The 23,368-nt window shown below is 50.5% G+C and overlaps 1 protein-coding gene across 1 annotated transcript in view; it reads left to right on the top strand.

Moving 5' to 3' along the window:
* Positions 1 to 7,044: 7,044 nt before the first annotated feature.
* The window catches only part of SEMA5B (semaphorin 5B), a 114,430-nt gene continuing 98,106 nt past the window's right edge, over positions 7,045 to 23,368 (top strand). The window contains exon 1 of the mRNA XM_032335168.1: positions 7,045 to 7,413. The gene's annotated coding sequence lies outside the window, so the exon portion shown is untranslated. The remainder of the gene's footprint in view (positions 7,414 to 23,368) is intronic.

Genomic DNA, 23,368 nt, shown 5'->3' with positions numbered 1-23,368 from the left:
GCAAAGTTCTCTTTCTCAGGCCTTCCCCATTATTCACTTGGCTCCTGCTCCCAGCTCTCCTGGGCACGTGTATTCCTGCTTCTATTCATTCCACCCCACTCTGTCTCCATTCTCCGTCCCGCACTCCAATCCCTTAGATTCCTACTTCATGCTGCAAAGGTAGACATAGTTTTTCATGACTTTTTGTCATCTCTGCCCTGGTCAAAGTCTCAGCGGCTTGTAAGGGCTGAACTAACAGTCTCTCAGCTGGCCTCCCTCCCCCATCCACCCACTGCCACCCAGCTGAACCCATCAAATTCCTGCTCCAAACCTCAGATGTTACTCCTTACCTGGCCGGTAGGATTAAATCCAGCCCCCTTCCATGGCATTCAAGGCCTCTCCAATCTGGCCTTGCTCACAGGCCAGACAGGCATCACTCCCTACTATATATCTCCTAGTGTTCAATGAATAACAATGTATGGAATGATTCTTCTCTTCGGGCTAGTGTTCTGGGACCATTTTGAGTAAATAATAAGAAAGCGTGCTCAGTAAATAAATTGAAAGGAATGATTGTTTATCTCCACTCCTGCAAAAGTGCTGTTTGTTTATGGGTTACTTGTCCAGATAAGGCATTATGCCAACCTATTGTTCCCCCAGTGGGAGGATTTCTGAGGTCACTGAACATCAGAGGAGAGATGTTTTGGTCAGGGCAAAGGAAACTTTCTATAACCTCTCAACCAGGTTAGTGGTTTTCCATGCCCACTCAGGGCAGCAGGTCTCCTTCCCATTCCTCCTTGTTTCCTGTCCAGAGGTCTGGCCCTGCTCAGGTCCTCTTAGGGCCAGGCCTGGGTCTCTTCTTGGTTACAACTTGGGATCCTCGTCTTAACAGGATTCAGGTCCCCCTTCTGGGAACACTGCCTTATGTTTCCTTGGCCAACATCCATCCTGTCCTGATCAATATGGGACCTCTGTGGCTTCACCCTGATCTTGGGAGAAAATCACAGACCCAGATCTTATGTTTTCAAATGTCTTTGAGAAGAGTGACCACACTTTATGTTCTTCCTTGAATCCAAATGTCCTGACAGTGACCCCTGCTTGCTGGCTTAGAGTTGAGTCCTTGACTCGTCCATTGTAGCTCATGCACTGGGAAGTCTGGTGTCATCTGTTGGGCCAACTGTGCCTCTGTCCTTTCTTCTGCTCTTCACACCCCTCCCATACCTCACTTCCTCCTGACTCATCCGCAGGCCAGACCTGACAGTATTTGCTGGGACAACAGGAAAGAGGAAGGTGGAGAGGCCCTCTTGAGTGCCTGGGGACAGACATGTGATTCTTCTTCGGTGTTGGTCCCAGAGTGAGCTACGCAGGGAGCCTTCCTCCTCTCTCACCACACCGTTGATTTAGGAGACATGAAAATGGTGTGTGTGTGTGTGTGTGTGTGTGTGTGGTGCAAGCATGCATGCACACACTCACTTATACATGTTGCCAGAGACAATGCGTGAGGATAAATATGTGATGGCCTGGAAGGGGATTTACTTTTTCAGGAGTTGAGAAGAAAAACCAGAACTGTAACACAAGAAACAAAAATGATGCCAGGATGAGGGGCGCCAGGGTGGCTCAGTGGGTTAAAGCCTCTGCCTTCAGCTCAGGTTATGATCCCAGGGTCCTGGGATTGAGCCCTGCATGGGGCTCTGTGCTCAGTGGGGAACCCGCTTCTCTTCCTCTCTCTCTGCCTGCCTCTCTGCCCACTTGTGATCTGTCTGTCAAATAAAGAAATAAAATCTTTTTAACAAAAGGATGCCAGGATGAGTATGTGCATGTGGGATTAGTGACACTAGAGGTTCTGGGTTTTCAGAGCTAACTCTACTCTGTCTTAACTGTGTAGGTCAATAGACCTGTGTGGTTAAGTGGGTGGAAAACAATTAATATATTTTCCCCTCTTATATGCATTTTCCATTAAAAAGTTTTAAGTGCAAATATAGATGTCAATTAATAACCAGTTGGAGAGCACAGTTTAATATGGGAAAACCTAAGCTCAAATCCCTACTTTGAAAATGACCAATTTTGCTATCGTGCCTCAGTTCTCCTACCTGTAAAATGGGGATAATAATAATTCACACAAATAATTGTCATTGCACAGTTCTGTTTACCAAGCACCATTCTGTGGGCTGGGATGATAGTAATGAACAGATCAGGCAATGTCTCTACTTCCGTGGAATTCATCTTCTGGTCAGGGAAGACTGACAATAAATAGGTATGAACAATGTTGGGTGATGATAGAGAGTGAAAGGGTTTGCTATTTTGAAAGGATAACAATGTATCTCTAATGAACTGATATTTGAGCGTAGACTGAAGGAAGCGAGGGAATGACCCAGATGGGTATCTGATGGAAGAGCTTCCAGGCAGAGAGAACATCAAGTGCAAAGGCCCTGAGGTGACAGTCTTAGGTATTTTGGAAATAGTGGAGAGGCTGGTGGGGCTGAAGAGAAGTGAAGGAGGGGAAAGTGGTAGGAGATGGTGTCAGCAAGTCCTTGTGTGCTTCTTAAGGATGGAACATTTCATCTGGCAAGCTGGGGAGCCATGGGAGGTGTTTGAGCAGAAGAGTGACAGCATCTGATTTAGAATGGCTTCTATGTAGAGAATAGACAGTAAGTACAAAGGTGAAAGCAGGAAGAGCAAACAACCAGGTGAGAGAAGACAGTGTTTTGAATTGAGGTGTTAGTGGAGGAGGGGGTGAGAAGCAGTTTGTTTCTAAAAGCATTTCAAAGGTCGAGACCATGGAATTTATGATAGCTTGGGGGTGGGTGTGAGATGACTTCAAGATTTTGGCCTTGAGGAATTCTAAGAACAGAGTTTTTATTTACTAGGTTAGAGAAGTTGGGAGGAAGATCTGGCTTTGGAAAAGAAAATTGGAAGTTAGGCTTGGGGAATGTTAAGTTCGAGATGTCTATGAGATGTTCACATAGAGGAGAGCAGCAGATAGTCAGGTCTGTACATCTGGGTCTTAAGAGAAAGGTCAGAGCCTCGGATAAAACCTTGGATGTGATCAGCACAGAGGTGGTGTTTACCACCATGGAGCTGAGCGAAATCATCTAGAGTGTCAGTGGAGCTATCCCCTTCACAGGAGTGTGAAGGTCAAAAGATATCAAATGGAAAATTCTTCTGTAAGCTGGAAGTGCTCTACACATGGAAAGGGCAAAGTGCATAAATACAGTAAAGAACGTAATTGTACAGAGTGTCTGCAGAAGGGTGAGAATCATAGCAAGGGGACCTTGGAAAGCAGCTGACCCACCCCTCACTTACCCTCTGTTACCCTCGAGGACCTGAGGTCAGAGAGGTTAAGAGGCCTGCCCAAGGACAGTCAGCTCATCAGTGGCTGAGCCGGTCCTACAACTGAGAAGCCCTAACTGCTGGTGCGGTGCTCTTTCCAAACACCACGCACCTGCTCACATTTACTGCTTCAGCTCTCTGAATCTGTTAACCGGGGCCAAGTAATTCTTCCAAAACAGAAATCTAATTATATCGCCTGGTGCTTTCATACATGCTATTTCCTCCGCCTGGAATACTCTGCATCCTCCTGCTTCTCTGTCTGGCGAATCCCAGCCCTGTCTCCATTCCTAGCCCTGTGCCATGAAGACTTCCTTGCCCTGCCGAGTGGAGCTGGTCCCTGGCCCTCCACGGGCCTGCGGTCCTCTGGTCCCGAGGCAGTCCTCAGATTTGCTGTGATCCTGCCTGCTTCTCCCGCCTGCTGGTGCGGCTCAGACTCTCTCCTCTTCCTATGACCTCTCCACCCAGCCTTAGTGAATGGTGCTTAAATGTTTGGAGAGGAAGGAAGGAAGGAAGGAAGGTCTTTTCTCTTGCATTAGCTCAGGACAATGGCAAAGCTGCCATTTAGTGACACTTCAGTTCCTCTGACCTAAGTGTGCTCTTGGTTCACAAATTGACAATGACTGGTGGGGTGGGGAATGTCTTTTTTCTTTTCTCTCCCCAGGCGCAATAAGCAGGTGACTGGGGACCAGGAAACTATTCAGACATTCTAAGTGATGGATGACTTCTTTTCAATTCTCTCCTATCAATATGTGTGTGGCTGTTGTATGTTTCACTTTTGCTACAAGGGCAGATTTGTGCTTGTGTCTGGGCCGTGTAACAGGTGTGTATACATACATACACACACCTCTACACGCCTTCCTGAGAGAGGCTGCACTCTAGTTTTCCAGAGGGACCGAAGATCTCCCAGAAAAATGCCCTCAGGTGGGAGGCAGGAGGCGGTGTTGTGCTCAGACTTGTCATCCTCGAGCAGAAAATTTGGACTTACTTCTTAACCTCTTGGCAACTTAGTTCAAGGTTAAGTTTGGAATTTCTAGGTCAAGTGTGAATTCTAAGAACTCCTTTCCACCCCCTATGTTGACTGCTCTTTAGCATGTTTGTTTTGGATAATTCTGTATTAATTACTGTATTTGCATTCTACTTAATTAAGTACCGTTCCGGTAGGTAGAGAATTACTTCTAATAGAAGTCATTACTGTACAGGTTATTGCCAAGTTTTAAGGAAGGGGACGGAAGGTGATGGGCATGCTGTGGTGATGGGGTCAAAGCCCCAGGTTTTGTTCCCAGTAAATGGTCAGAGATCCTGATAGGTTGGATTTGTCCAACTCAGGAGCTGCCTGAGGCATGTGATGAGCCAGGCTAGAAAAGCAACTGTCCCTTCCTGAGGTTCGGACTTCTGAAGCTCTCTTTTATTGAGAGCTCTTGAGTAATCACTGTTAATCAATACAATACTGTAGGACACAATTAGGATTAATTAGCCCAGCATCCCAAGCAGCTCTGTTCCTCTGTGTGTGTCTCCTTGGTGTCTCCCCTTCTTGGCTCCTCCTTCCCCTAGAAAGAAAGAGTCTGACCAGTGTCCCCCGTCTCCTTGCTTCCCATACTGCATCAAGTCCCCTGTCATTCATTTACTCATTCATAATGTGGAGAGGGAGAACCAGGAAGCGGCATGAAGTGATGGTGGGAAAGGCAGAAAGAAAAAGCAATCAGAACATGGTAGAGAAAGAGAGGGAGGGTGAGAGAACATGGTGAAGGATGGAGATGATTTTTATTAGCTTTCAAGAGAGAGCTGCTGCCACAGAAACACTCAGAAGGCATTTTGTCTACTCTCCCAGCAGACAAATGGGAAACTCTCCGGCTCACCCCTTACCCCTGCAATACATGGAATATTTTCCTCTTCCTGTATTCATTAAAGGGTGTCTATCTATTGTACACATTTATGTTTTTGCAATGACAACAGCTTCATGATTCTGTAGGGAATGAGAATGGGGAGGTGGGTGTGGGGGAAGCAGATCTCACAGTGGTAGAAGGGTCTCAGGGGATCAGGAGACCTGCTCCCCACCCCCAGCCTGGAACTCTGGAAGAATTGCTTTCCTTCTCTAGATCTCATTGTCCTTACCTATAATATAATAGATTTGGATTCAATGCCCTGTATTTCCCCTTCCAACTTGATTTCGACCCCTAATTAAATGGATCGCTACCAGACTGGTATGCCCTGACACACAACTTCCTTTTCTTCTCTTGTCTGTGTCTCTCTCTTCTTGCCCAGAGTGTGTCTTACTTTTGCAAGTTCCTCTCCATTCTGCACTTTATGAGTTCTGGCATTTCTGTTGCCCTAGAAAGTCTTTATTTCTGAGATTGTGCACTGTTTCCCTTTTTACAGCATCCCATAAACTCCCTTCTTGGATTCTTTCTTTCTTTCCCCTCATCCTGGCCAAATTGCTTCTCATCTTAGTTAAGGGGTGTGTGTGTGTGTGTGTGTGTGTGTGTGTGTGTGTGTAGGGAAATGCTTCTCTGGGGCTCTTATTGTCTCCATCCCTCTGCTTTATCTGGGATTTCCTTTACCCAGAATTTCGTTCTATAAAGTGATTCACTCTAATTCTTCCATTTCCGGCATATTCCAGAAAATATTTTAATGTTTTTCTTCTTCTGGCTTATCCAGTATTATTTCACAGTTCTCTTTGGTTATCTCTTAAAATCACACTTCTCCATGTTTAATTTTTCTGGTCTTTTGTCTTTATCCTTCATTCTTTCGTTCTCTTAGGTCACCTCTTTAAATTTTTAAAATACCTTTTTTTGTTCAGCAGAGGGCTCCCTTCCCATCTCTCGCGCAGCCCGGGCAGATAGAATCTGAAGCCCCCCGCCCGCCTCCCCGTCTCTCCCTCCCGCTTTCTAGCCATCAGACGCTAGATACTTAAACTTGTAAACAATCAGCCCTGATGCGTGATCTCGGTAAACCTTCGCTCTTAACCGAGAACACCCCTCTGCCTCCCGGGATCGCTAATCTCCGGGATGCCCTCCCCATGTTCCTGAGGTTATTTCACTCACTGCAGCTCCTACTGTTCCTCCAATCGTTCCGTGGGGTAGGTGTTGCTAACCCTAATTCACAGTTGAGGAAACTGAGGCTTGGAGAGGTTCACTCAAGGTCGTGTCCAGTGTAAAGTTAACCCTGATCCAGCCAGTTCTGGCTTTCCAGTCCAGCCCCACAGCCTCTCCTCACTCCCTTCGACTGCAGTTTATTCCAGATTTCCCCTGTTTCGTACGAGATTCTTTCTTTCCCACTTCCAATCCACAGGCAGGAAGATCGTCTTTAGCTAACAGGGCTGGAGAATTTGGGAGTCGGGTGGCGGGGGTGGCGGGGTGGAGGTGGGGGTGGGGTTCCTCAGGCTCCAAGGGTTGGGTGGGCAGGGTTCGGGTGAGCTGACACCCCGGAGAAGTCATGTTAGAGATGGGGGATGTCACCGAGGACAATAAGGCAGGATGTAGCAAAAGGTAGCAAGTGCTCAGGCGGACCTGGGTCTCGCCGTTCGAACGCCGGCTGCGGAGCGGGACTTGTGTCCACCCCCCGTGCGGCACACACTCGGCAGGCCAGGGGCGGTAGTCTGGCTGAGCCTGGGGACGTTGCGATGCAGGGCGCCCCCTCGCGCTGCTCCGCGCGCCTCGGGGCTGGCGGGTGAAGCGCCGGCCGCGGCAGGTCCTCGCCAACCCCCTCCTCCTTTTCGCTCCCGCTCCCTCCTTCTCTCCCTTCGCTCCCAACTCCTCCCCCACAGCCTCTCCCCCCGCTCCTTCAGCTCCCTCGGTCTCCTCCTCCCGGCTCTCACCCGCGCTCCGGGTCGGGAGCTAGTTGGAGCGCGGGGACTGCTGCCAGAGCCCAGCTCCGCGGAGCCGGGCGGGTCGGCCGCGCGTCCAGCGGCTGCGGGAGCAGCCGGAGCGCAGCGGGCGCGGGCCCGGGTCCGGACTGCACGGGGAGCACCGAACCCAGAGCCGGGGCCGTTCCGGCGCCGCCGCCCCATTCCCAGACGGGCCGCCAGCCTTCCTGGTTCGCCTCCGCCGCTTCGTGCCACCGGGAGCCGGGAGCCGCAGAGAGCCGGGCACCTGTGCTCGCAGCCCGGAGGTGAGTCCCGGGAGCCCCGGGCGTTTCCCCTGCGCGGGCTGGGGCTGCGAGTTGCAAACTTCAGCAACTCGGGTGGGCAGAGGGGTAGGGGCCCCGAGGCTCCAGCAAGTTGGAACCAGGTGGGAGAGGCCGCGGGCGGGAGGAGAAGGGTGTCCCTGTGCTCCCTCGCCCTCAGAGCTGCCGCTTTCCCGCCGCCCGCCTGCTCCGGGTCCGGGCGGCGCGGGGCCCTCGCGGGGCCGCGGCCAGGGCGTCTGGGTTGCAGCCCTGATGAGGACCCGTGGCCCGGGCCTGGAGAAGGGGACGGACGAATGAAAAGCTGAGAGAGCGCCGGGCAAAGGCGCTGAGACTGGCGCCGAGATGGAGGCTCACGGAGGGCCGACGAGTAAACCGGGTGGAAGGAGAGTGCGGGCGGCAGCGCGCGTGGGAACGCGTGGCCCGCTCGGAGTGTGAAATCTCACGCTCGCGGGCGTCCCCGCTCCGCCGCCGCCTGCGGGGCCCCCACCCGGGCTCTTCTCAGACCCCCTGCCCCGCCAGGGCCCCGCAGAGCCCAAACTCTGCCCTGCCAGGCCCCACACGCCGCGGCCCGGGAGCCCCGCGCTCCCGCCTCGGCCGGTGGAGAGAGGGGTGCGGCGGCGGGAAAGGGGGACGCGAACGGCGATTTCCTGATTTATTTTTCTCATGGTAATTTGTCTTTGTGGTTGGGGCTGCTCATTCACTTTCTGCTCACGTCGTGCGGGAGATCCAGCGCGGAGGGAGGGAGCGGGGGGCGCTCGGCCACAGGGAGGGATGGAGACAGGAGAGGGGATCCGGGACCCGCGCGGGGCGGGAGCCGAGAGGCAAGTGGCGGTAGGACGCGCGGAGGAAGAAGGCGAGGCTGAGGCGACCCGGCCGAGCCGAGCAGCGAGCCCGCGGCCCGGGCCGTGGGGGAGGTAGGGGGTGGACAGAGCCGGCTCCTTCGCCTGCCGCAAACTTTAAACAACGAGGAGGAGCCACCTGAAGCGCGGTTCCTGCCTCCTCCCCATCTCCCGGTGTCCAGTCCCCGGGTCATCCCGTCCGCCCAGCCGCCTCGAGCTGGAGGGGGCCCCGAGTTGGATGGGGACGGGTAGCCGCTGGTCTCTGCCCCCACCTCTGCGATCCCCTCCAGGCTTTCTGCGGTGGGGATGGGAGCAGCTGGAGCTGGGAAGGGCAGCTCACCCTCGGGATGCGCTCCTTCCCAGCCCTAAGCCTGAGCAAACGCAACTGGCCTTGGAGGCTTGGAAGCTCGCCTGTGTCTCGACCCCACCACGATCTTACCTTTTCTGCCTCCAACCCCTATCTTTTTCCTTCAGCCCCTAGCAATTCCAATCTCCTTGCACATTTTTCAGGCACCCCGCTTCCCATTCTCCCCATCCTCCCACTTTGGCCTCATTTTGCTCTGAAGGCAGCAGCGCCTCTCCCAAGCGCCCTCCATGCCCGCCTCTCCGTCCTCCCCACCCCCACTTTCCCTCATCTTTTAGTCTATTCTTTCCCATCACTTCTCACCCCCCCTTCTTGTTGACATTTAAAAGTGACCTCTCACCCTTTCTGAGACTGGATAGGTGACCTTGAGGGTGGGGCAGGGGGAAATCTTGAGCCTGAGAACTGGACCTCACAACTAGGAAAAGGGGAGCAGGTTAAGAAGCTGACTGGGAAAAACGGTCAGTATCCTGCCCCAAAAGTCGACCCCCAACCGAGGAGAAAATGGGAGACTATATCAAAGAGAGAGGGGGGTGTGCCACTTGGTCCACCAGAAGACAGTTTTGGGAGACCTGCTCAGCAGGAAAAGGCTGCCTCTCTCCTCCGAGCCAGGAAAAGTGTGTGTGTGGTGGGGGAGGGGTATAAACAACTACCAACACCAGTTTGGGAGGGGGGTGACAGATATTCCGTCTCTTTTCTGTTTCCAGGGAGTAAGTTCAAGAGCTGACAGCAGTCAGCATTATTATCATCACTTGGACATCAAACACTTTTTAAGTACCTACTGTGCTGGCTGCACCAGACTCGGTGACTAGAGATACAGAGAGGTCCAGGGCTGAGCTCATAACCAGAGAGGCTGCTAAATTCACCAGTTTGATTCAAAGAAGACATGTGTGTATTTGTTTCAGGAGGGGAATGTGAAAGGGGAAATCCATAGACAATACAAAACATCAAGGACTTGGTGCCAAATGGTGACCTAGGGCATAAGAGAGTACTGTTTGAAGAAAGCTCTGGGACTCAGGGGGGACCAAGAGCTGGGCTTGTTGACTCTGCCTCCCTCCCCAGCAGCTGTCTATATCTGGAGGGTGGGAGAGAAAAGGGAAGGTCAGGAAGGGGCTCCCTTTCCACTTCTAGAGCCAGACCAGGAAGACAGAGAAGCTGAGAGGTCCACCCTGGTTCTGTGGCTTGATCTCCCATTCAGGACTGGTGGATTGACAGAAGTTTTCTTTTCTTTCTTTCTTTCTTTTCTTTTTTCTTTTTTTTGCGGAAGCTTTTTTGTTTTGGTGTACCCTTCTTGGCTTGTTTGAAAGCCCCTCAGTTTGTTACTTCTTGTTGAGGCTCAAATCTGGAAGAGGGCTTGGAGATTGTCCATATCGGGGGGTCACAAACTGTGATGCCTACAGAGGGCAGGCAGGGAACAATGTGCTGATCAGGCAGTTAGAAAGGCTGGACAACTGGATGCAAAAAGTCAAATTGTCCAAATAATGGTCTAAACAAAACCAATGTGTTGCCCTTGGGCAGTCATATCACCAAATTTATAGATCAAGAAATCAAGATCCTGAGAAGCATTATCTCTTTTTGTGTATGCGTTATCGTGTCTCCCAGCACCTTGGGGATTGGTTGGAACACCCCACAGTCTCATCCCATTTCTGACCTGTTGGACTCCCAGCTCGCTCTCATCTTCAGGACCCATTAGGATTCTTCTATAATGACTTCTCTAGATGATGAGTTCCTTGAGGGCAGGGAGTCGTCTGTCTTCTGTAAATCTGAGCATTTCACATCCACTGATGCAAGATTCCAGATGCAGAGCCAGGACTGGAACACCTCTGCCAGTCCCTACTTCTCCCTCCCTCCCCAGCACCCCAGGAACCCAGTGAATGTAAGCCAGCTTTGTTCTTTCCAAAGGAAGAAAATCCAACCATGACTTTTTGCTTCCCCTAATGCAGTAAACCTTATTCAGGGTTCAGATAAGAAAAATCTAGAACCTCACCTAGGGAATGTTCAGGGATCCCAAGAAATATCCAGAAAGTCTTGAGCCTTGAGTGTGGGTCTAAAAAAGGGAAGAGGAACCCCAGCAATGGGGAGAGGGGTGGCAGACATTTACAGATTAGCTTGGCAAGGCTGAGGATTAGTAGGTAGAGTACGTGCCCTTGGGAGGAAGATGCTGTTGAGTCCAATTATATTGAACATTGATCATGACATTCTTGTTCTTAATCTTGGTAACTCTCTTACATCCCACTGGGAAATTTAACAAGGTAGCAACTCAGATCACTACCGTATAATCAACCAGTTTACTACTTTCTTTGAGGATGGAGGTGATAGAATGGGCACAGAGGGCAAAGGAAGTTACCTGATTAGAAGTGCCTGCCACCATGTAAACCTTAAATGACACTGGGCTGAGCCCCATGCCTCCAGCCTCCAGATGTTCCGTAAGATCCTCAAGTGTTAGCATTGTTATTGCCTAGGTGCAAGGTAGATGAGAACAATAGTGGCAGTAAACTCACATGTTCACCATTTACTAAGCACCTCCTATACGCCAGGCACTGTGCTAGAAGCTGTGGATATTAGTAAACAAGACATATCTTTGATCTGAATGGAGGTAAACCGATATGACTAGGAGGACATAATGACTAGCCTTGCCTCGACTTCTGTGATGGAATTTACTGTGAGGGTTTTTTTTTCCCTCTTTTCCCTGTAGGTTTGTCTGGGTGATCTGACAGCTAAGGTGGAGTTGTCCAAATGACCTGTCATCCAGGGTTTGTGGCTGGCAGCTCTAGGATGCCACCACCTCAGATCGTCCCTCGGTTCCTCAAATTTCTCATTCATCAAGGGGGCTGAATACCTACCTTGTACCTGTGGTGTACACAGAGGCATAGCCAGGCACCTGGAGATGTGGGGATGAGAACTGTTGGGAGGGAGTGTTGGTTAATCTTCAGAGTCTGAGCCCCACTGAGACCTGAGACCATCCTTCGCCTCACCCAGGCACCTAGATTATTAGTCTGTCTTCACTGACTGGTGATTCCGTGTGTGTGTGTGTGTGTGTGTGTGTGTGTGTGTGTGTGTGTGTGTGTTGGAAATAGGTACCTCTAATGAATGAGTTCTCTTCATGTTCAGATCTTTGCATATTAGTTTAGCCACCGCGGAGCTGGTCTTAAATCTACGACAAAGCTTAACTAGCTTGGTCTTAAATACAGGAAAAGAAGCCAAAGCAAGTGGCTTAACTAATGGAGTTTCATTGAATTGCCAAATGGAGCCCTTCTTTTCCAGCTTGTGTGGGCAACACCTGAATTTCACAGTGCTCTACCTTTGTGAACCTCCCTCTCTCCGACTTTCCATTTGATAACACATGCCTTAGCTAAAGAGATGGCTCAACAATGGGTAATCTGGAAGGGGATCTTTGCCTATGCCATTCTCTGTCTTAGATGGAGGACTCCCCCAAGGCTTTCTTTTCGGGGGGAAAAAAAATTCCCTTATAACTGACTTGAATGCTAGAAAGTAGCAGGGAAAAATTCCAGCTGGGAGCAGAGTTCTGACAAGGAAGCAGGGTGCTGAATGTTCTGTGGCTCTGCCGTGTCACTTTCCTTTCCTTCTGCTGTAGTGCTTTGCTTTAGTGAGCATGAGAGATGAAAACCAAACCTTTGCAGAATGCACTCTTTAATCCTGACATTAGTCAGGGACTCACCAGTGAGAAATTACTACACTTGATGGCTTCTAAATGGAAGGGGAAAAAAATGAAGAAGAAGGTGTTTTCCTGTCTAATTTGCTGCTGGGCACAGGGAGGAAAGCAGGAGGAGAGACCCCTGGGATGGAGACCAGGCTTGGGAGAGTTTGACCTTGAGCACACCTCCCAACAGTTGGGCTGTTCAGCCTCCTCCAGTCTGACTTGAAACAAGAGGACAAGGATTCTGTTGGGCTGTTCCTGAGCAAATGGAAGCTTTACAGGCAATGCTGTATGTGCTGAGTTGTGCCATGACACTGCCCTCATTGATCTGCGTTTAATAAGGATGACTTAATCAGACTTGCACCTGGAACTCGTTTGAATTTGAAGCCTTGTCAATATTATCAGAATATCTTTGCATTTGAACCAAGAATGTCTCTGGCTGGCCTCTTCTGTGATAAGGAAGGGTTGGTACGAGAGGATGGCTGGTGACCATCTGCTCTGTCAGTCTGCTGAAGATCATATCGGAGCAGATCAACAGTTTAAATTCCCAAAGGAGGAGGCCTAGAAATGAGGGAGTCTGCCCCATTTGAGCACCTCTGCTAGATCTCGATACCCCGTCTGTGAAAACGAGGAGGTCAAATGGACCCTAAGACTTTCTGGCCCTCCAGTTCAGCCATCTTGAATGGAGACTCCAGTTACTACTCGATTTTCCAGGAAAATCTTTTTTTGTGGCTCACTTGTGGAGAATATTTAGTCTAAGACCAGTTTCTAGTTCCCTCCAGCCCCACTGCTGCTGAGACACCTGACTGCTGGTGCCTTCAGAAGGTACATGGTCCTTTTAGCCTCTGCCTGAGCCAACACCATTTGCAAGGTAAATCTGCTGCATATTAGGTATATGCATGTGTGCGTGTGTGTGTAAACATATGCATACACGTCCATGTATAAACATAGATGCGATGCATTGCAAAGCGGTGTTATCATAGATGCGATGCATTGCAAAGCAATTTTGGATTACCCACAGCTCCGTTCACCTGCTAGAGTTGACGTAAGGCTGCCCCTAGAGAGACAATTTCAGGGAAAGGGCTGGTGGGGTAGCAATTTAGATCCATCCCTACTTGCTAACCCCACTTTTCCTCCTGAACCCCAACTCCCTCCATACTGCCCTTATCATTGTCCTGAAGGGCCCCCAGGAGCTCCCCTTTAAGGAGTACAAAAGAGCTTGCAGTTGGCTCTTAATTATTCAGGGATGGATGGATCCAGTGTGTAAAGCACCCGACCCAAGTCTGTTCTTTCCCTTCTTTTGGTGCCTGGGGTAACCCTATACCTGTAGTTTGAAGCTGGGGGAGATCTTATCATTTAATACAAACTTTTGTTTCTTGCAGCTTGTTCCTTCTGCTCCTCTTCCCTCAAGGCGCCCGGAGGGAACCAGGAGCCTCTGAGAGCCCTCCTCCACCTAGAACAGACTGCCTTTAAGGTCTGCACATTGCTCTGTTGACCAGGGTGTGTTTCTGCCCCAAAGCAGGACAGAAGAGGAAAATACCACTAGACTAAGTCTAGCTTGTACAGGGTCAGGTCCCTGTAGGTTTCCTGGGATCATGGTTTTCTTCCCTTCTCCTGTTCATAGAGCTAGCTGGGCCCCCTCAGGAGTCTCCGTGGAGAGTAGGATCCTTGTGGTGAAAACTCCCAAAGGGACCAGCTCCAAGGAGTACTTCTGGGAATGCCCTTCCTGGCTGAGGGGGCATTTTCCTGCATAGACCAGGTACCTTGGGGCCACCTGCTCCTTTTCTCCCTTTCCTCTAACTTACGGAGCAAGTCTCTCGGCATACGGGGCCCAGCCTGGAGAGCAAGGCTCCACTGACCTCTGTATTCAACTAACAGTAGCCTGGCCCAGTTCAGCTCTAACTCACTGGTTTCTATTAGAATCACCTGGAGAGCTTTGAAAACCTATAGACGACCAGCCCCATCCTAGACCTTTTAATTAAGTCAGAGTCCCTGAGCAATTGATATTTTTTTGAGCTTCCGATATGCAGCCATGGGTGAGAGCCACTGACCTAAATCTTCGTTCCTAGGCTCCCCCTGGACTCACGCCAATGGCATGCAGAATCTCTTTGCCCTCAGCCCTTCAGAACAGCCAGGTCCTTTCTAGTAGTTACCAGCACAGCTCCTGGCATTCGGTTCATAGCTACTGTTTGTGTTCCTGTGTTCTGAATTTAATGACTTTCTATTATAAGCTGATTGTGGGAGCACCCTTCCAGGGTAATTTCTCTGTGGTCATTTCTTCTTAAAAAGCATTTATAAAAGCAATGCATATTCCTTCAACATCATTGCTTATTTCCTTCTAGATATGTAGATAACAAAATTGTGATTGTACCCTGTGGTGCTCTGTAACCAGCCTTTTCCATTTCATAACATACTGAGAGAATTTTCCCGTGTCTTAAGTATTCTTCTCAAATGGGCTTTCTAATGGCCTCCAGTATTCCATCATATGGATATGCTATAATTTATTTAATGAACCCTCTGTGAGTTGGACATCTAGGCTGTAAACCATTTTTTACTGTTTTAAATAATGCTGCAGTGAACATCCTTATACGTAAATCTTTGTGCCCATTGATGACTATTTCCGCAGAACAGATTTCTAGAAGTGGGGATATTTATGCTTCCTTTTAACATGGACCTTCTAGACATTTTTGACTGACTTCCGATCACAATAAAAATTTTTCATATTCAGAGCTGAAAAAACAAACTGTTTTCACTGAACTCCTCTGAGCCTGCAAGCTGGCTGTTTCACCCCCACTTGACCTGAAGGTCAGAATCCGTGCCCTCGCCTGGTGCCTCAGCTCTACCTCCAGGTCTGTTCCACAAATTACTGCTACCCCTCTCCAGGTGAGCTCCAAGTCTCTCCTGCTCCTAACACCCACCCCACCCTGCCCACATATTTAGTTTCTTCTTTCACCTGCTTGGCTTTTTCTTCTTCGAATTTCCAGCCCAGGAACTATCTACATTTTCTGCCTTCAAGCTATTGTTCCGTAATAACAGCTATTATTTATTGAGCTGTTACTATGCACCAGGCAGTCTCTTACACTTTGTATACCCATTCTCTCTTTTAATACTCCTGGGTCTCTGTGTGTGTATTCTGCACGAAGTAACTGAAACCTTGAGAGAGAAAACAATTTGCCCAAGGTCACCCAGTTAAAACATAGCTGAGCTGGGATTTAAACCCAGACTGCCTGATTTCAGAGCCTAGCCTCTTAACTATGTATACTTTGTATACTTTGAATGTCTGTATATGTGTGTATACTTTGTTTCATCCTTGGCTTATGGTATCAATACGTTGTTCACAAAGGCTCCGTCAGCATCCTATGGACACAGACTGTGCCTTTCTCTAGCAGAAGAGCAGTTCTCTCCTACGACTGGCAGGAGAGTGGCTATTTGTTAGGAACCCCTTTTCCTTTTTCACTTCCTTGATTCTGTCCTCATCCCTTCCTCCAGGTACCCGGTGCCAGAAAACATTTCTTGCTTCCTCACTGACCAGCTGCCAAGATCCCAGCATGCCTTGCAGCTGAGCAGGCCCAAGTTTGACATATCCCTATTGCAGCTTCCCTACCCAGTCAGAAGAATTTGGATGCTACTTGCCCAGTATGGCTTATAAAGCTGTCAGGGAGGCATGCTACAGCAATGATGAGGGGATAGGCAGTCTGACTTCTGTTGGATGTCAAATACTGTTTAAAGTGGAGGAGTGGATACATTTTTGTATTCTTGCCTCTTTAACTTCGTCCTTGTCCAACAGATAGAGAAATAGCAACTGAAACTATCCTTCTGATTTGATTCTGACCAAGAGCTAGGTGGTGATGTCATGGTGCTTGGATGAAAGACACCACATCAGCCTAGTGTTAATAACAGCCAGAGAAAGAAATGACATGCCCACAGACCTTCCCTAGAATCTAGGAATTCTGATTTTAGGAAGTCGGATCTTGTGATTAGGGATTCCAAAAGGGAAGATGGCTTATGGCAGGTGAGATTCTGAAAAATGAGGCTTCACATTTTTATCCATGAGTTGGATGAAACTGGAGTAAGCGAGCTTATCAAATTTGTTGATGACAAGACTGTGATGGGCAGCTCCTATAAAAGACAGAATAAATATTCAAAATGATCTCAACAGACTGGAATGCTGGGTTTAAACCAACAAGATGAAATTTAACAGGGGCAGATGGAAAGTCACATTTAGATTGCACAAATTAATTGCTCAAGTTCATGAGGGGGATGGGGGCGGGAGCAGACTTGGTTTGGCTGCGGATCCTCAGGAAGAGATCTGAGGGGTTTAATTGTGCACAGCCTTTATAGGAACCAGCAGGGCGAGGGGCTTGCTCAAAACAACACCGTCTTCAGTGGTACGAAGAGAAGTGCAGGGACTAGATTGGGTTCTTCCTGGTCATTATGTCCTCATCTCTGGACACGGATTTTAGAGGGGAGCCGACCAAGTCCAGTGTGCTACACGGAGGGCAGCCAGCAACAGGAGAGGTTAGGGAAACCCAGCTACAGAAGGTCTGGTGAAGGGAACTTGTCCACTTAGAGGGGGAGAAAACCCTGGGGTCCTGGATGCTGACTGCCAAAGAGGCAGGACTTCAGGTAGGAGAGAACATAGCTCATCTACCTGGGAGAAGCGGGAGACTCCAGAGTGGGAAGTACAGGAAGCTGGATTTTTTTCAGAATGGCATCTTCCCAACCAGATGGGTTGTGGTGAAGCAGCACCAGCTGTCAGTCTTGCTGTCCAGGATGCTGCTGGGGGACTCCCGTCCTGGAGACAGATGATCGACCCGGAAGTGAACCTCTATCTCTGTGTGGCTCTGAGTCTGGAGGACACCTGCTTCCTTTCCTGATTGCTCTGGAGCAGTTGTTCTCAAAGCCACGTCCCTGACCAGCAGCATCAGCTCCGCCTGGCACCTGCTGGGAATGTGAGAGTTCTTGGGCTAAACCCCAGACCTACTGACTCAGCAATTCTCAGGCCAGCACCCGGCAACCTGCCCTCTGACAAGCTCTCTAGGCCATCTGGATGCTCGCTGAAGTTTGAGAGACACGACTTTAGACCACACTAAGCTCTTCTTTCCGTTGCTGGGTGCTTGTGGCATTTCTACAACCCATAACACTTTCCTGGGGACGTAGTGTGGAAACTTGGAAGGAACATGGGTTTCAGGATGAGACAGACTTGAGTTCAAACCCAGCGTGACTGGTTTGTGTTCGCGGGTCTTGTATGAAATCCATTCCCTCCCTGAGCCTGCTTTTTGCACTGTAAAGTGAGGGAGGACTAGTTTAAGGGAAGATTACATGAAGTAGAGGAACTCCTGTATATAGCTTACATTCACTGTTACTATCATGTCATCCTGGGAAGGGTCTTGTTTGCATAGCCATTGCTCAAAGGGAGGCCTGGGTGAAGCCTCCTCCATTTCCCCTTAGCACCTACCAGCAGAGCACTCCCTCAAGGCAGAGGCTGGTTGACTCTGGGTCTGCCAGTTTACTCCCCTCCTGGACAATGGAGAGCCAGGACCATTTTCCTTCCCACCCCTATTCCCGACCTCATCCTCGTGAGCACGAGCAGGTCCATCCTTCCGGTGGCCTGGGTCTTGCCAGACCTGATCTTCTGAGGTGTATGAGTCTAGCATGCAATTTGACTCACGAGAGCCTCGATGAAAGGACTTGGGCCCCAGTAGTCCTCAGGAGCCTCTAAATTTACATGAATAAGGAACTTGAGTTGCTGGTGTCAGCCAAGCTGGGCAATTGGAGTGGGTCCCTTGGAGCTGGAAGGTGCCAAGGTCACCTCTGCAAGTCCCTACTGAGTGGTCAGTGGGTAAAGTCTCCAGTTCTTCTTGCCCACAAGGTGCCCATTCTATTTTTGGTCAACAATTTCTACTAGAAAGTTCTTCTATTTCTCTGAAGTCTGTGTCTCTCCCTGAGGGTTCCATCCCTTCCCATGTGGCTGTTCCAGGTGAACCCAGTCACTTCCATGCCACAGCTTTTCAAGCTTTGGAGACCAACTGCCTTCCCCACTCCTGTTAGTGCTCCTCTGACTTGTCTCTTCATCCCTAGGCACAGAACTCTGCAAGTCCTCCCACTTGTCTTAAATTGCAGTCACCAGGACCAAATCTAGTCTTCCAGGTGAGGGCCTGGCCAGCATACCCACCTCAGTCCAGGCACCACAGCTTCTCTTCCTGCAGCCTCAGTTCTGCCCTGGCTATTTTTGGCAGCCGCGTGGCCCTGCTGACTTTTACTGAGCTAGCAGCCAACCATTCCCCTCAGGTTTCTTTATCATAATCTGCAACTCAGTCCCATCTTCCAGTCGTGTCTTTGTGTTGCACAAGTTTGCTAGGACTGCTATAACAAAGGACCACACACTGGTGACTCCAACAATAGAAGTGTACTATTTCACGGTCCTGGAGACTAGAAGCTCGAGATCAAGGCGTTGACAGGGTTGGTTCTTCCTGAGGGCTATAAGGGAGAGTGTTCCCCTAGCTTCTGGTGGTTTCTGGACAGTCCTTGGCATGCCTTGGTTTATAGAAGCTTCCCCCTCATCTTTGCCTTTATCGTTGCATGGCATTCTCCCTCTACACCTGTCTGCCTCCAAAGTCCCCCTTTTGTAAGGACACCAGTCATATTGGTTTAGGGACACACCTTACTCCGGTATGACCTCATCTTAACCAATTACATCTGTAACGACCCTCTTTCCAAATAAGATCACATTTGGAGGTGATGGGGATTGAAACTTGAATGCGTGAGTTTTAGAGGGACACAGTTCAACCCATAACAGCACTGTAGCCTTTTTGGTCTTGTGTTTGGGACTCTATATTTTTCCTTAATTCATTTCATCTTGTCTAAGTTCAGTCCATCTCCCTAGCTGATTAAAATATTTCAGATTCTGGGGATGTCTGGCTGGCTCAGTCGGTGGAGCGCGCGACTCCTGATCTCAGGGTCGTGAGTTTGAGCCCCATGTTGAGTGTAGAGATTGCTAAAAATATAAAATCTTAAAAAGATTTCAGATTCTGTCTCTGGCATCCAATATATCTGCCAGTAGCTTCCACCTTCAAATGCTTCCCATCTATTGATCCAAGGAACTGCTAAGATCTTGAATGCAGTGGGATAATTCAGAGCCCTACCTGCCCCTGGACAGTTCTGTCCCAGGGGACTTGATCCATGGGCAAGCACCCTTGGGCATGATGTTGTGGGCCGGCTCTGTCCTACTCGTTTTCCCACCCTATAGCTTCCTTTCTTTAGCTTACATGCAACAATTTCATGACGAGGTTGTCAGATGGTTTCAAGATCAGCTCTCTCGGCAAACCCCATTTCCCTCGTCTACCAGCCTGGTGACCCTGTCAACAGAGAAGATGAGCTTTGCCTGACAGGACTTTATTACTGAACACACACTGCCTGCCCGCGATCTCAACCGCCTTTCCCCAGTGCCCACCACCCCTCGTTTATAGTCTTTGCAGGAATTTTTCTCGGGCAGCACATTGAGTTTCCCTCTGTGTGGTTTGCAAAACCCACCCCAGACCCCTTTCTGGAAATGAGGGCCGTGTAGCCTGCCTGAGGCCTCCCAGCGCCTCTCATGCTTGCCAGGATCCTGTCAGGATTCCTGCGAGATCCCCACAGCTGCTCTCCGCCTCATCTGCCTGTACCCCGGGTGTGCCGCTGGGTCAAGTGGCTGGCTCTCGCCCTGGCTGCAGAGCAGCTGGAGTTCTTACAGTCTGCACACCAGCCTCCAGCTTGGGCCTCCTGCACCCGACGCTCGGCTCTCTCCCCTTTTCCTTTCCGCGGAATCCCAGGTCCTGATGGGGAAAACAGAAGCAAAGCTGGAGGAAGAGCTGACGGCCCACTGGAGAAGTTCTCGAACCTTTGGATGCCGGATCCGTTCCCTTCGGCCTTCTTTCCCCTTCCGGCTCTTCTCCTTCCCCAATTCCTGTCCTGTCCTATAGTCTCTCCTCTCTTTTTCTAATTGGACTCTTTGACTCCTTGAGGATAAGACAGATGTGGGCGAGCTGGGTGAGCACGGGGCTCGACTGGGACAGCGGAGGGGGGCCGGGAGCGGAAGGCCTCAGACGCTCTGCTGAGGAGTCCCATGTGGAAGGCGGCCTGATCCCCACGGTAGGGCTTGAATTCTGGCTCTGCCATTTACTGGTGGAGTGACTTTGGGCAGATGATTTCTCCTCCCTAAGGCTCAGTGTCCTCATCTGTAAGGTGGCCTTAACACCTGTTTCCGAGGGTGAGCGTGAGGACTGAATTAAATGAGCTTCTTTTTAGTAGAGCGGACGTCTGGAAAAGTACCTGGGGACTGAGGGTACCAAGCACACCTGCCCTTCTGCAGAGTGGACTGGGGAGCTGGAGGTGGATGTGGTGGGGGCGGGGGAGGCCCTTGGGGAGGCCCGTGGGGAGGCCAGGGAGGAGGTGAGGTCACAGGCTGGGATGAGGGCCGTGACTGCCTGAGGCCGTGGCAATGGGGAAGAAGAAGTTAGTGTGAGAGAAAAGGAGAGGGAAGAAGCTCTAGGATTCTGAGCAATTTGTGGACGAGGATGCGGGTGTTAAGAGGGTTTCCCAGAGTCTACTGAGAGCTTAAGTTGTGCCAGGCCATTTAAAAAGCTGTTTTCTGTATTTTAGCTCACAAAGGTCCCAAGAGTAAGTTTGACTTTATCACCTCCATTTTATAGGTGGGTTGACTGAGCTACAGAGCTGGTAGATAACTGTTAAGCCAATCCAGGCCTCCAGTTCCCAGCTCGTGCTCTCCTCCTTCCGACCGACAGGCTTCTCCCTTCCCCATTCCCTTCCAACTGTCACATCGCCCCCACCCCTGGCTGGATCCTGTCGGATCCTCGCCCCCCATCTCCTCTTCATGGTTGTGGGGTGGGTCACAAGGCCCTGCCCTTCACTAAGGACCCTTCTCAGGGCACCTTCCATGAAGCCCTGACTCACATCCACGTCTGTGCTTCCCATTCCCACCGTCAGTCTGTAGAAGGACGGATTGAAGTCAGAGCACAGGGAGCCCTTCCCAAGTACGAACTGCAGGAGATACTAAAACAGCTCGTTGAAGGCAACGCTGGCATGACTTAGCTGGAGACCTTTAGGGCTGAGGTGGAGGGGCGGAAGAGGGAGAGGATGTGGAGAGGTGGTATGACTCCCCCGTCTGGACCTCTGGGAGGATGGCTTTGGAGGCAGGAGGAGCAGCAGTGAGGTGCTCCTCTGGACAAGATGGCTGCCGCTCGTAATTAACCCGTGGCTTTAATTACACTTCACAGGCTGGTCCTGCTGAGAGAGAGGATTGCTCTGAGATTGTCACACAGGGCTAAATGTTGGAAGAAGTTTCCACTTCACAAACTCCTCTCCTGGAGTGGGCAGAGCCTGGGAGGACGGCTTTGCCTGGGTCTGGGCCTGGGGGTTAGGAAAGGGGGGCATGCCTGTGACTGTGGCTTGCCCTGTCCTGCGCTGGTCACCTCTCTGGGGAAACAAACCTCCCTGACTGTGACTTAGACTTCTGCTGGCAGTTCGGTGCTGTGGCCTCATTCAGGGGTTCTGATAGCAGGAAACAGGGAGCTGGGCAGAAAGGAGCACAGGGGGGAAGGCACAGCTAGCCCTAGGGGTGGGTGAATGCCTCCAGCCCCAGGGATCAATTATGGAGGCATTTACTTTGTATTCACAAGTAACAACCACTAACGGGGGTCAGTCTCTCATTAAGCTCCCGAGGCTCTGATGGAGGGATTTAGCTCTTGGTTTACACCGGATGGAAAGACCTCAGTGAGGTGAAGAAATTTATCTAGCATGCCACAACTATATAGAAGTAAGGTGGAAGGATTTGAACCCAGGCCCCAGTCAACCGAGAACAAGTGCTCTTTCCTCCTGACGGTAGGGCTCTTCCAGTAGCTGTTTGCCCCTCCCAGTAGCCATCTCCTGTAGGTGGGGAGTGCCAGACAGAACCAAGGAAATGCACGTTGAGCTGGAGGGGGATAGGAAACTAGGGGATTCAGGCATTTGGGGTAGGCAGTGTTTTCTGCCACAATATTGTGTGTGAGTGCTGTCACTGCTAGGAACCCCGGGGCTCTGGGTTTCTCTGGGTCTTTCTGGGTCCTGAGGAGGTAATGGGGAAGCTTTACAGGAAGCCATCCTGCTCTCCCATCCTGCTCAGCCGTGGTCTCCCTCCCCCTGACATTCTCTCTCTTTCTGTCTCTCCCCAACCCCCACCCCCAGCCCTGTCCTGGTTCTCAGGCTGTCCCTCTCCTGTGACCTCCCTGGGGCAGCTACCTCTGTGCCATCCTCAGCCCTCTAGTGACCACTTCCTGGCCTGCACCTCTGCTAAGATCCAATGTCCTGGGCACTTTCTGAGCCTTCAGGAGAGAACCGTTGGCCCTGACTTACAAGCGTGTATGTGTCCTTCTATTGAGGCAGGGAAGTCTTTTCACAGACGCCTGAGGGAGAGTCTGCTGCCCTGTGGAGGCCCCATCTCTCATCCCCAGTCAGAGTTCATATTCCCATTGCTCTGGGGCAGAACTCCTGACTCCATCTCCTGTCATCCCAGATGTCCCACAGTGCTCTGTGTTGGACCTGAGCTTGCTCATGTGTGACAAGGAAGGCTAGACCAGGGGGACCATGTCTTGGGTGCTCAATATGCCTGGCATTCTGCTCTCCAAATAATTACCAGGGAACCATCCCAAGAGTTGTTCCCTCATTTTGGTAATGGGAAAACTGAGGCTCTGGTAGCTAGGTAACTGGTCCCAGGCCATACTGACTGATACCTTGAGAGGGCTTGCAAGAGAAAGGGGCTCAGCAGCTCAGAGAGGGGCTTACTACCTCCCACCCACTTTCATTCAACAATGGCTTTTGGGCCTCCCCACCAGAGGCTGGGCTCCCAGGACCGGGCACCATGGCTTTACATTCAGACATTTAGCCCAAACCGCACCCCATATCTGTCTTAGGGATTTGGGGTGGTGAGGCTGAGATGGAGAGCCTCTCATCTCAGAAGCACTGGTAGAAATCAAGCTCCACTCACTGCGGGTCTGAGATGATCTTTCCATGGTAAGAAGACCTGTTTTGTGGGCCTGACACAAGCTG

Source organism: Mustela erminea, chromosome 1 (genome assembly GCF_009829155.1).
Source record: "Mustela erminea isolate mMusErm1 chromosome 1, mMusErm1.Pri, whole genome shotgun sequence".
Lineage (NCBI taxonomy): Eukaryota > Metazoa > Chordata > Mammalia > Carnivora > Mustelidae > Mustela > Mustela erminea.
This window is presented reverse-complemented; position numbering and strand designations above follow the sequence as displayed.